At 37.2% G+C, this 12,537-nt stretch overlaps 1 protein-coding gene across 3 annotated transcripts in view; it reads left to right on the plus strand.

The window, feature by feature from the left end:
* The first annotated feature begins 5,046 nt into the window (after positions 1 to 5,046).
* LOC133615001 (cysteine protease atg4da-like) overlaps positions 5,047 to 12,537 on the plus strand; it is a 28,147-nt gene continuing 20,656 nt past the window's right edge. For 2 of the 3 annotated variants that reach the window (XM_061973324.2, XM_061973325.2), the window contains exon 1: positions 5,047 to 5,372. The gene's annotated coding sequence lies outside the window, so the exon portion shown is untranslated. The remainder of the gene's footprint in view (positions 5,373 to 12,537) is intronic. The other variant, XM_061973323.2, reaches the window with a different exon arrangement.

Here is a 12,537-nt window from a genome sequence, read left to right on the forward strand (position 1 = left end):
CACAAAGCCTAATCAGGCATTTTTTTTCTCTCAAGGAATTGTGAAATAAAATCATGTATTCAGGAGATCAACACTGTAGTGAAGCCCAGAAGACTCTACACATTTCCCCAGTTTTAGTTTAGAGAAAATGAAAGATTGGCCTGGCCCACTAGCATCCCTCTTTATGTTTGTGAACTTTATAGTCTATACATTTAGAGTGATGTGATAATCAAACACTCTAGAAGTCTAGAATGAAATAGTATATAAGAGAATTGACAGTGTGTACCTTCAATGATGAGCAGAGGCAGAGTTTGGAGTGTTTTCTTTAGCTCGCTTTCCATGTTTATGTACTCACTGTCCAGGTACTTGGAACATGTTTTCTGTGCCATTTGTTGTTTGATGCCGGTATCATGCTATTTAGCTGCCAGAAAACGGGTGACTCCACTGTAGAAATAGCCTGCATGTCTTCTAGCACATACGCTGCAATGGCTCTATCAATGTTGTCCTGGCTAGCAGTCCCTCCGTTAAAATCCTTAGGTGGAGGTGAAGTGGCATCGGAGTCTGTGTCTCTCTTTACTAGCTTCGTCAAAGCATGTTGCTTATGTGGCGTGGCGAAGTTGGGAGAGTGGCCGTGCCAGCAATCTGAGGGTTACTGGTTCAATCCCCACCTTCTACCATCCTAGTCACGTCCGTTGTGTCCTTGAGCAAGACACTTCAACCTTGCTCCTGATGGGTCCTGGTTAGTGCCTTGCATGGCAGCTCCCTCCATCAGTGTGTGAATGTGTGTGTGAATGGGTGAATGTGGAAATAGTGTCAAAGCGCTTTGAGTTCCTGAAAAAGGTAGAAAAGCTATACAAGTATAACCCATTTACATTTATGTAGCTGTTTCAGCAGATTTGAATTGCTGTTTTGGGCAGTATTCCCGGGTGCGGTCACTGTTGCTACTCACTGCTCCCCTCACCTCCCAGGGGGTGATCAAGGGTGATGGGTCAAATGCAGAGAATAATTTCACCACACCTAGTGTGTGTGTGACAATCATTGGCACTTTAACTTCAAGTAGATGGGATCTTTGATCCAAGACACAACTTACATTTAACTAAAATGTTATTTTCTTTGTGCTCGACAAAAGAAAAGTAGTGACAATGTCTCCATGTAACTCGACTTCTGGCTTCGCCATGATGTCTTTTTAGTTGTTATGAGAGTAGCGTGTGTGTGTGTGTGTGGCCCTTTAAGAAATGACAGCATGTGAGGTGAGTGACGTCAGTGAGTGAGTGGGCGAGAGAGGTGAGGGAGCGCAACAGTGAGTACGTGCAGGTGCTCTAGCTTGGTGGATGGCTGCGTGCAAGACACCAATAAAGTCACAAAATTGCAACAAACCGCCGGCCTCGTCATTCACCCTCGAGTCCGGAGCTGTAAAGACCCACTGCCGGGTAAAGTGAAGGGTGTTAGCCCCGAAGTACATAGGCCCTGGAGGAACGTCTCCCCTGCGCTCCGCTCCTCGGTCGAGGAAAGCACGCCTTTTCTTTTCCTTGTGAGACAGAAGGACGACACTTCTTCTGTTTCTAGCCGATACTACATTAAAAAATAACGTAAAATAACGCAGTAACGCATCATGTAGTAACCGTAACTGAGTTACTGGATATAAAAAAATAACGCGTTAGATTACTAGTTACCGCCGAAACTAACGGCGTTACAGTAACGCGTTACTTAGTAACGCGTTAGTCCCAACACTGCCGATACCCCATACTCTCTGAGCACTCCCCACAGGACTTCCCGGGGTACACGGTCGAATGCCTTCTCCAAGTCCACAGAGCACATGTAGACTTGTTGGGCAAACTCCCATGCACCCTGCCGAGAGTATAGAGTTGGTCTACCGTTCCACGACCAGGACTAAAACCACACTGTTCCTCTGTCGGTTCGACTATCCGGCTTTGCCTCCTCTCCAGTACACCTGAATAGACCTTACCGGGAAGGCTGAGGAGTGTGATCCCACGATAGTTGAAACACACCCTCCGGTTCCCCTTCTTAAAGAGAGGAACCACCACCCCGGTCTGCCAATCCAGAGGTACCGCCCCCAATGATCACGCGATGTTGCAGAATCTTGTCAACCAAGACAGCCCCACAGCATCCAGAGCCTTAAGGAACTCCGGGCGGATCTCATCTACCCCCGGGGCCTTGCCACCGAGGAGCTTTTTAACTACCTCAGCAACCTCAGCCCCAGAAATAGGAGAGCCCACCACAGATTCCCCAGGCACTGCTTCCTCATAGGAAGATGTGTTGGTGGGATTGAGGAGGTCTTTGAAGTATTCCCCCACCGTTCCACAACAGTTGCAGTCGAGGTCAGCAGCACACCATCCTCACCATACACGGTGTTGACAGTGCACTGCTTCCCCTTCCTGAGGCGGCGGATGGTGGACCAGAATCGCTTCGAAGCCGTCTGGGAATTTTCCATGGCTTCCCCAAACTCCTCCCATGTCCGAGTTTATGCCTCCGCGAGCGCTGAAGCCGCACTTTGCTTGGCCTGTCGGTACCTGTCCGCTGCCTCTGGAGTCCCATGAGCCAAAAGGACCCGAGAGAACTCTTTCTTCAGCTTGACGGCATCCCTCACAGCTGGTGTCCACCAGCGGGTTCTAGGATTACCGCCACGACAGGCACCAACCACCTTGCGGCCACAGCTCCAATCAGCCGCCTAGACAATAGAGGCACGGAACATGGTCCACTCGGATTCAATATCCAGTGTCTCCCTCGTGACATGTTCAAAGTTCTTCCGGAGGTGGGAATTGAAACTCTCTCTCACATGAGACTCTGCTAGACGTTCCCAGCAGACCCTCACAATGCGTTTGGGCCTGCTAGGTCTGTCCGGCATCCTCCCCCACCATCGGAGCCAGCTCACCACCAGGTGGTGATCGGTAGAAAGCTCCGCCCCTCTCTTCACCCGAGTGTCCAAAACATGAAGCCGCAAATCCGATGACACAACTACAAAGTCAATCATGGAACTGCGGCCGAGGGTGTCCTGGTGCCAAGTGCACATATGGACACCCTTATTGTTGAACATTGTGTTTGTTATGGACAATCCGTAACGAGCACAAAAGTCCAATAACAAAGCACCACTTGGGTTCAGATCCGGGCAGCCATATATTTATATTTTACATAATTTTTTTCCACATTATTTATTTTTACATGTATTTATTTCTACATGTATTCATTTCCATATTTGTTAATTCTTACATTTATTTATTTCTACATGTATTAATTTCTACATGTATTCATTTCCACATTTATTAATCCCTATATTTATTTATTTCTACATGTATTTATTTCTACATGTATTTATTTCCTCATTCATTAATTCCTACATTTATTTATTTATACATTTATTTGTTACTAAATTTATTTATTTGCAAGTTAATTAATTTCTACATGCATTTATTCCCACATGTATTTATTTATGCATTTATTTGTTTATGCATGTATTTATTTTTTACATAATTTTCTTCCACATTATTTATTTCTACATGTATTTATTTCCATATTTATTTATTTCTACATGTATTTATTCCTACATGTATTTATTTTCACATTTATTTATTTATAAATGTATTTATTTCAGCATTTATTAATTCCCATGTTTATTTTTTCTACATGTGTTTATTTGCACATATATTTATTTCCACATTTATTTATTCCCACATTTATTTATTCCCACATTTAATTATTTCTACATGTATTTATTTCTACATGTATTTATTTCCACATGTATTTCTTCCTACATTTATTTATTTCTACATGTATTTATTTCCATATTTATTTATTTCTACATGTAGTTATTTTCACATTTATATATTTCTAAATAGATTTATTTCCACATTTATTTATTCCCATGTTTATATTTTCCTCATGTGTTTATTTGCACATATGTATTGTACCATATGTCCCGGCAAGAAATCTGCGTTCAAAGAACTCCGGCTTATTAGTGATTCCCAGAGCCCAAAAAAAGTCTGCGGGCTGTAGAGCGTTTTCTATTCGGGCTCCAGCACTATGGAATGCCCTCCCGGTAACAGTTAGAGATGGTACGTCAGTAGAAACATTTAAGTCCCATCTCAAAACTCATTTGTATACTCTAGCCTTTGAATAGCCCCCCTTTTTTAGACCAGTTGATCTGCCGTTTCTTTTCTTTTCTCCTCTGCTCCCCCCTATCCCTTGTGGAAGGGGAGACACACAGATCTGGTGGCCATGGATGGGGTGCTGGCTGTCCGGGGTCGGGACCCGGGGTGGACCGCTCGCCTGTATATCGGTTGGGAACATCTCTGCGCTGCTGACCCGTCTCCGCTCGGGATGGTTTCCTGCTGACCCCACTGTGGACTGGACTCTTACTGTTATGCTGGATCCACTATGGACTGGACTCCCACAATATTATGTTAGACCCACTCGACATCCATTGCATTCGGTCTCCCTAGAGGGGGGGGGGGGGGGTTACCCACATATGCGGTCCTCTCCAAGGTTTCTCATAGTCATTCACATCGACGTCCCACTGGGGTGAGTTTTTCCTTGCCCTTATGTGGGCTATACCGAGGATGTCGTTGTGGCTTGTGCAGCCCTTTGAGACACTTGTGATTTAGGGCTATATAAATAAACATTGATTGATTGATTGATATATTTATTTCTAGATTTATTTATTTCCACCTTTATTTATTCCCACAGTTAATTATTTATACATGTATTTATTTACACATGTATTTCTTCCTACATTTATTTATTTCTACATGTATTTATTTCCACATATATTTATTCCTACATGTATTTATTTCGACATTTATTTATTCCTACATGTATTTTTTTCTACATGTATTAATTTCTAGATGTATTTATATCCACATGTATTTCTTCTTACATTTATTTATTTCTACATGTATTTATTTCCACATATATTTATTCCTACATGTATTTATTTCGACATTTATTTATTCCTACATGTATTTATTTCTACATGTATTAATTTCCAGATGTATTTATATCTACATGTATTTATTAATTTCCACATTTATCTATTTTTACATGTATTTATTTATTACATAACCCAAGCCACGTTGAGATAAAAAAAAACATGAATACAAAGAAAAGTACAAATGAATACAGTCACGTTGGCTCTACTATGCATACAGTATTTTACTTCCATTGATGGCCAACAGGAAGAGGCGGGGACTAGGTCGGCCATTGGTTGTTTTGTTGACCAATCACAGACGAGTTTACTCGTTCCCAACGTAAACAAGGAAGTGGGAGCGAATAATGACTTTTTCGCGGAGTAGTGTGAAGGAGAAGAAATGGCTCCGCTGGGAATTCCTCTGACAAACATGACTCGTTAAAGGTTACAAAAAGACGTTCTCTCGATGAAGGTAAGGACGAGGCTTACACACCAACAGCTTTCTTTCATTGTGAGTTTTCGGTAACTTAATTTAAAGATAAGTGTTCGATGGACTGGTTTAATGACAAGGAAGGAGTTTTATATTCATTATTATCACCTATTTCTGCTCCATTTATTTTTAATCATTTATTTATGTTCAGTTTTAGGTTCGCTGTTCAGTTCGTACTTAGATAATACAATAATTAAGCTATTGCTGCTTGTCTTTTTTTCGACACATTCTTTTAAAAAAAATTTTTGATTTTGTTTAGAATTATGTTGAAGATAAGTTGTAAGTTGTGTTCGAAATAAAGTAAATACTGCACAGTAAAATAATATAGAACATTTAAACCATTGTGTAATTTTTCCCCTTCTTTGACATTTTTAGAGGGAGCAAATATACAGTAGACATACTTGATAAACATATATAAAGTAGAGGTGCACAAAAAAAATCGATTCACATCCTTCAATATAATTATTCATCCCGATTCTAAATCAATTCATAATTTAAATTTTTTTATTTAATAATTACTACATGTATTTATTTATATATGTATTTATTTCTACATGTATTCATTTCCACATTTATTAATCCCTACATGTATTTATTTCTACATGTATTTATTTCCTCATTTATTAATTCCTACATTTATTTATTTCTACATGTATTCATTTCTACATGTATTCATTTCTTCATGTATTTATTTCTACATGTATTTATTTCCACATTTATTAATCCCTACATTTATTTATTTCTACATGTATTTATTTCCACATTTATTAACCCGTACATGTATTTATTTCTACATGTATTTATTTCCACATTTATTAACCCGTACATGTATTTATTTCTACATGTATTTATTTCCACATTTATTAATCCCTACATGTATTTATTTCTACATGTATTTATTTCCTCATTTATCAATTCCTACATTTATTTATTTCTACATGTATTCATTTCTACATGTATTCATTTCTAGATGTATTTATTTCCACATTTATTAATCCCTACATATATTTATTTCTACATGTATTTATTTCCTCATTAATTAATTCCTACATTTATTTATTTCTACATGTATTCATTTCTACATGTATTCATTTCTAGATGTATTTATTTCTACATGTATTTATTTCTGCATGTATTTATTTCTACATGTATTTATTTCCACATTTATTAACCCGTACATGTATTTATTTCTACATGTATTTATTTCTACATGTATTTATTTCCACATTTATTAATCCGTACATGTATTTATTTCTACATGTATTTATTTCCACATGTATTAACCCGTACATGTATTTATTTCTACATGTATTTATTTCCACATTTATTAATCTCTACATGTATTTATTTCTACATGTATTTATTTCCTCATTTATTAATTCCTACATTTATTTATTTCTACATGTATTTATTTCTACATGTATTTACTTGTACATGTATTTATTTCGACATTTATTAGCCCGTACATGTATTTATTTCTACATGTATTTATTTCCACATTTATTAATCCCTACATTTTTTTTATTTTCACATGTATTTATTTCCTCATTCATTAATTCCTACATTTATTTATTTCTACATGTATTCATTTCTACATGTATTTATTTCTACATGTATTTATTTCCTCATTTATTAACCCGTACATGTATTTATTTCTACATGTATTTATTTCCACATTTATTAATCCGTACATGGATTTATTTCTACATGTATTTATTTCCACATTTATTAACCCGTACATGTATTTATTTCTACATGTATTTATTTCCACATTTATTAATCCCTACATTTATTTATTTCTACATGTATTTATTTCCTCATTTATTAATTCTTACATTTATTTATTTCTACATGTATTCATTTCTACATGTATTCATTTCTACATGTATTAATTTCTACATGTATTTATTTCCACATTTATTAACCCGTACATGTATTTATTTCTACATGTATTTTTTTTCCACATTTATTAATCCCTACATTTATTTATTTTTACATGTATTTATTTCCTCATTTATTAATTCCTACATTTATTTATTTCTACATGTATTCATTTCTACATGTATTTATTTCTACATGTATTTATTTCTGCATGTATTTATTTCTACATGTATTTATTTCCACATTTATTAACCCATACATGTATTTATTTCTACATGTATTTATTTCCACATTTATTAATCCGTACATGTATTTATTTCTACATGTATTTATTTCCTCATTTATTAATTCCTACATTTATTTATTTCTACATGTATTCATTTCTACATGTATTCATTTGTACATGTATTTATTTTCACATTTATTAACCCGTTCATGTATTTATTTCTACATGTATTTATTTCCACATTTATTAATCCCTACATGTATTCTACATGTATTTATTTCCTCATTTATTAATTCCTACATTTATTTATTTCTACATGTATTCATTTCTACATGTATTTATTTCTACATGTATTTATTTCTGCATGTATTTATTTCTACATGTATTTATTTCCACATTTATTAACCCGTACATGTATTTATTTCCACATTTATTAATCCGTAAATATATTTATTTCTACAGGTATTTATTTCCACCTTTTATTTATTCCTACAATTATTTATTTCTACATTTATTTGTTACTACATTTATTTATTTTCAAGTTAGTTCATTTCTACATGTATTTATTTCCACATTTATTTATTTATGCATTTATTTGTTTCTACATGTATTTATTTTTCTCCACAATATTTTCACATGTATTTATTTCTACATTTATTTATTTATTTAAAAATATGTTGAAGATAAGTTATAAGTTGTGTTTGAAATAAGGTAAATACTGCACAGTAAAATAATATAGAAAATGTAAAACATTGTGTAATTTTTCCCCTTCATTGACATTTCTTGAGGGAGCAAATATACAGTAGATATACTTGATAAACCTATAAAGTAGAGGTGCCCCAAAAATCGATTTACATCCGGATCACTATTCTTATTCATCCCGATTCTAAATCGATTCATCATTTTTTTTAAATTTAGGAATACTTTTGTGAAAATGTGTTATTGTCATCTCCATGCAACCAGAGAGAGCTTTTCCAACCTTTAGTTTGTTGTAAAAAAGTTTATTTACAATTTTCATACTAAATAATACAATGCGAGAATCGGTTTGAATCGAAAATCCTGTTAAATCGAGAATTGATTCTGAATCGAATAGTCACCCCAGGATTTGGAATCGGGTGGAATCATTAGGTGCCCAAAGATTCACATCCCTATTATAAAGTTATCTTAATTGAAATTTAGAAAAACTAAGCTAAAGGAAGAAATATGACTGTATCTGTTTAAATATAGAAAAATTAAAAAACCCATATCAATATACATAACAATAATAATTTTTACTGCCATTAACGATTTTCCATGAGTGAAATTGTCCAATACCGATACGATCACATGTATTACATTGCTGTCGGTGTGTAACATTGTCCTCTAGTGATAACGATATCTAATTGGAGTTTATTTGCCGCAGTGTAGGTGATTAGCTTAGGAGAGCGGTTCCCCACTGTGTATGGAGACACATAATTGGCTGCTAGCCGCTTGTTGGCGGAGGGACTAAAAAAACAACAACTCAATGAAAGCCAGAGCGGATCAACGTTTGTGATTGGCACTGACCGGCAATGGCCATTCCCTATTTTTTCATGACAAAGGCCCATTGATTGCCACATCGCTAATAATAAATAAACAGAATAAAACTACATTTGCTTGTGAAAATACATTTTTTCACTATTTAATTTTATTCGTTCATCTTTCCAGTTGGTTACTTATCATCAAAAAGCTGCTTCTATGCCAAACATGTATCATATACTGTATTGATTGTCCACTTCAGCCATCTTTTGTCCAACAGTTCTTTCCTCAAAGGTAATCTATGAGTCATTTTCTCCACATTTCCTTCATAATGTATAGCCACAGATTTTAAGTAGGAGGTCCGAGTTTATGTGTCTTGTGATGGCTATTTATAGCTGAATCCCGATTCTTATTCAGCCCGATTCTAAATCGATTCATAATTTTCAAAAATCTATTTAAAGTAATAAGTAGTAAACAGCACCTTAACGATCCTCTGCACATACCACTGATGTGGTAATAATACAAAACCCAAAACCAGTGAAGTTGGCACAATGTGTAAATGGTAAATAAAAACAAAATACAATGATGTGCTAATCATTTTCTACCTATATGCAATTGAATAGACTGCAAGGACAAGATACTTAACGTTCCAACTGGAAAACATTGTTATTTTTTGCAAATATTAGCTAATTTGGAATTTGATGCCTGCAACATGTTTCAAAAAAGCTTACACAAGTGGCAAAAAAGACTGATAAAGTTGAGGAATGCTCATCAAACACTTATTTGTCAATAGCACTCACCATAAATACATTGAAATATTTACAGTCGATACACGTCATCAGTATTGGTATCGGACAATCTCACTCATACCATTAAAAACATAAAAACAATCTCAGTTAAAATACAAACATATAAAAGCAGAAAAGTACAGAATAAAACATAGTTTAAAGTAGCAGTAGAGTGGAAAAACAAGTAGACTTTGTATGCCTAATTGTGTTCCATTGTATCCATTAAAAGACATGCACCTGGGGATAGGTTGATTGGCAACACTAAATTGGCCCTAGTGTGTGAATGTGAGTGTGAATGTTGTCTGTCTATCTGTGTTGGCCCTGCGATGAGATGGCGACTTGTCCAGGGTGTACCCCGCCTTCCGCCCGATTGTAGCTGAGATAGGCTCCAGCGCCCCCCGCGACCCCGAAGGGAATAAGCGGTAGAAAATGGATGGTATCCATTAAGCATATCCGATTGTATTTGCAGTCTGCAAAGTATGTGAAAATACTGTCTGAACATTACAAAATGCCACAGATTCAGTCAGCCATTTTGAATATTCTGTTCCAAACGTTTTCAGTAATTTCCGTAGCTTGACGTCACGGTAGCAACATTTCTGCACTCTGACCATATTATTATCAATCAATCAATCAATCAATGTTTATTTATATAGCCCTAAATCACAAGTGTCTCAAAGGGCTGCACAAGCCACAACGACATCCTCGGTACAAAGCCCACATAAGGGCAAGGAAAAACTCACCCCAGTGGGACATCGATGTGAATGACTATGAGAAACCTTGGAGAGGACCGCATATGTGGGTAACCCCCCCCCCCCCCCCCCCCCCCTCTAGGGGAGACCGAAAGCAATGGATGTCGAGTGGGTCTGACATAATATTGTGAGAGTCCAGTCCATAGTGGATCCAACATAATAGTAAGAGTCCAGTCCATAGTGGGGCCAGCAGGACACCATCCCGAGCGGAGACGGGTCAGCAGCGCAGAGATGTTCCCAGCCAATGCACAGGCGAGCGGTCCGCCCCGGGTCCCGATTCTGGACAGCCAGCACTTCATCCATGGCCACCGGACCTGTGCCCACCCCCCTCCACAAGGGATAGAGGGGAGCAGAGGAGAGAAGAAAAGAAACGGCAGATCAACTGGTCTAACAGGGGGGCTATTTAAAGGCTAGAGTATACAAATGAGTTTTAAGATGGGACTTAAATGCTTCTACTGAGGTAGCATCTCTAATTGTTACCGGGAGGGCATTCCATAGTACTGGAGCCCGAATAGAAAACGCTCTATAGCCCGCAGACTTTTTTTGGGCTCTGGGAATCACTAATAAGCCGGAGTTCTTTGAACGCAGATTTCTTGCCGGGACATATGGTACAATGCAATCGACAAGATAGGACGGAGCTAGACCGTGTAGTATTTTATACGTAAGTAGTAAAACCTTAAAGTCACATCTTAAGTGCACAGGAAGCCAGTGCAGGTGAGCCAGTATAGGCGTAATATGATCAAACTTTCTTGTTCTTGTCAAAAATCTAGCAGCCGCATTTTGTAGCAACTGTAATCTTTTAATGCTAGACATAGGGAGACCCGAAAATAATACGTTACAGTAGTCGAGACGAGACGTAACGAACGCATGAATAATGATCTCAGCGTCGCTAGTGGATAAAATAGAACGAATTTTAGCGATATTACGGAGATGAAAGAAGGCCGTTTTAGTAACACTCTTAATGTGTGACTCAAAGGAGAGAGTTGGGTCGAAAATAATACCCAGATTCTTTACTGATTCGCCTTGTGTAATTGTTTGGTTGTCAAATGTTAAGGTGGTATTTTTAAATAAATGTCGGTGTTTAGCAGGACCGATAATCAGCATTTCCGTTTTCTTGGCGTTGAGTTGCAAGAAGTTAGCGGACATCCATTGTTTAATTATTAGATCAGTCATACTGGAAATATGCAAACATTTGAGAGAGATGTGCTGTCTGCTATTCACAATCCCTATATAAGACATGAACACATGTATTTTATTTTTTAAATGCATTCTAAGTCGTAAATAAATACATACATAAATACTCTGTCAATGGGGTGCTCTCTATTCCGCCCACAAAACTCTCTAGATCAGTGTTTTTCAACCTTTTTTTAACCAAGGCACATTTTTTCATAGAAAAAATCCCGATGCACACTACCAGTAGAAAATAAAAAAATAAAAATGAAACTCAATTGAGGCAGCACGGTGGCCCAGGGGTTAGTGCATGTGCCTCACAATACGAAGGTCTTGAGTTCAATCCCGGGCTCGGGATGTTTCTGTGTGGAGTTTGCATGTTCTCCCCGTGACTGCGTGGGTTCCCTCCGGGTACTCCGGCTTGGGGATAGGTTGAATGGCAACACTAAATTGGCCCTAGTGTGTGAATGTGAGTGTGAATGTTGTCTGTCTTTCTGTGTTGGCCCTGTGATGAGGTGGCGACTTGTCCAGGGTATACGCCGCCTTCCGCCTGAATGCAGCTGAGATAGGCTCCAGCACCCCCCGCGACCCCGAAGGGGACAAGCGGTAGAAAATGAATGGGATGGAAACTCAATTGCTTATGTTAATATAAAGTCGTTCTCTTCAAAATGAAGAATTATCCTAAACAAATTCAAACCATAAACTTTCAAACATCACTAATTCTCTTGTCTCAAAGTCAATCAATCAATCAATGTTTATTTATATAGCCCTAAATCACAAGTGTCTCAAAGGGCTGCACAAGCCACAACGACATCCTCGGTACAAAGCCCACATAA

Source organism: Nerophis lumbriciformis, linkage group LG22, assembly GCF_033978685.3.
Source record: "Nerophis lumbriciformis linkage group LG22, RoL_Nlum_v2.1, whole genome shotgun sequence".
NCBI classification, from domain to species: Eukaryota; Metazoa; Chordata; class Actinopteri; order Syngnathiformes; family Syngnathidae; genus Nerophis; species Nerophis lumbriciformis.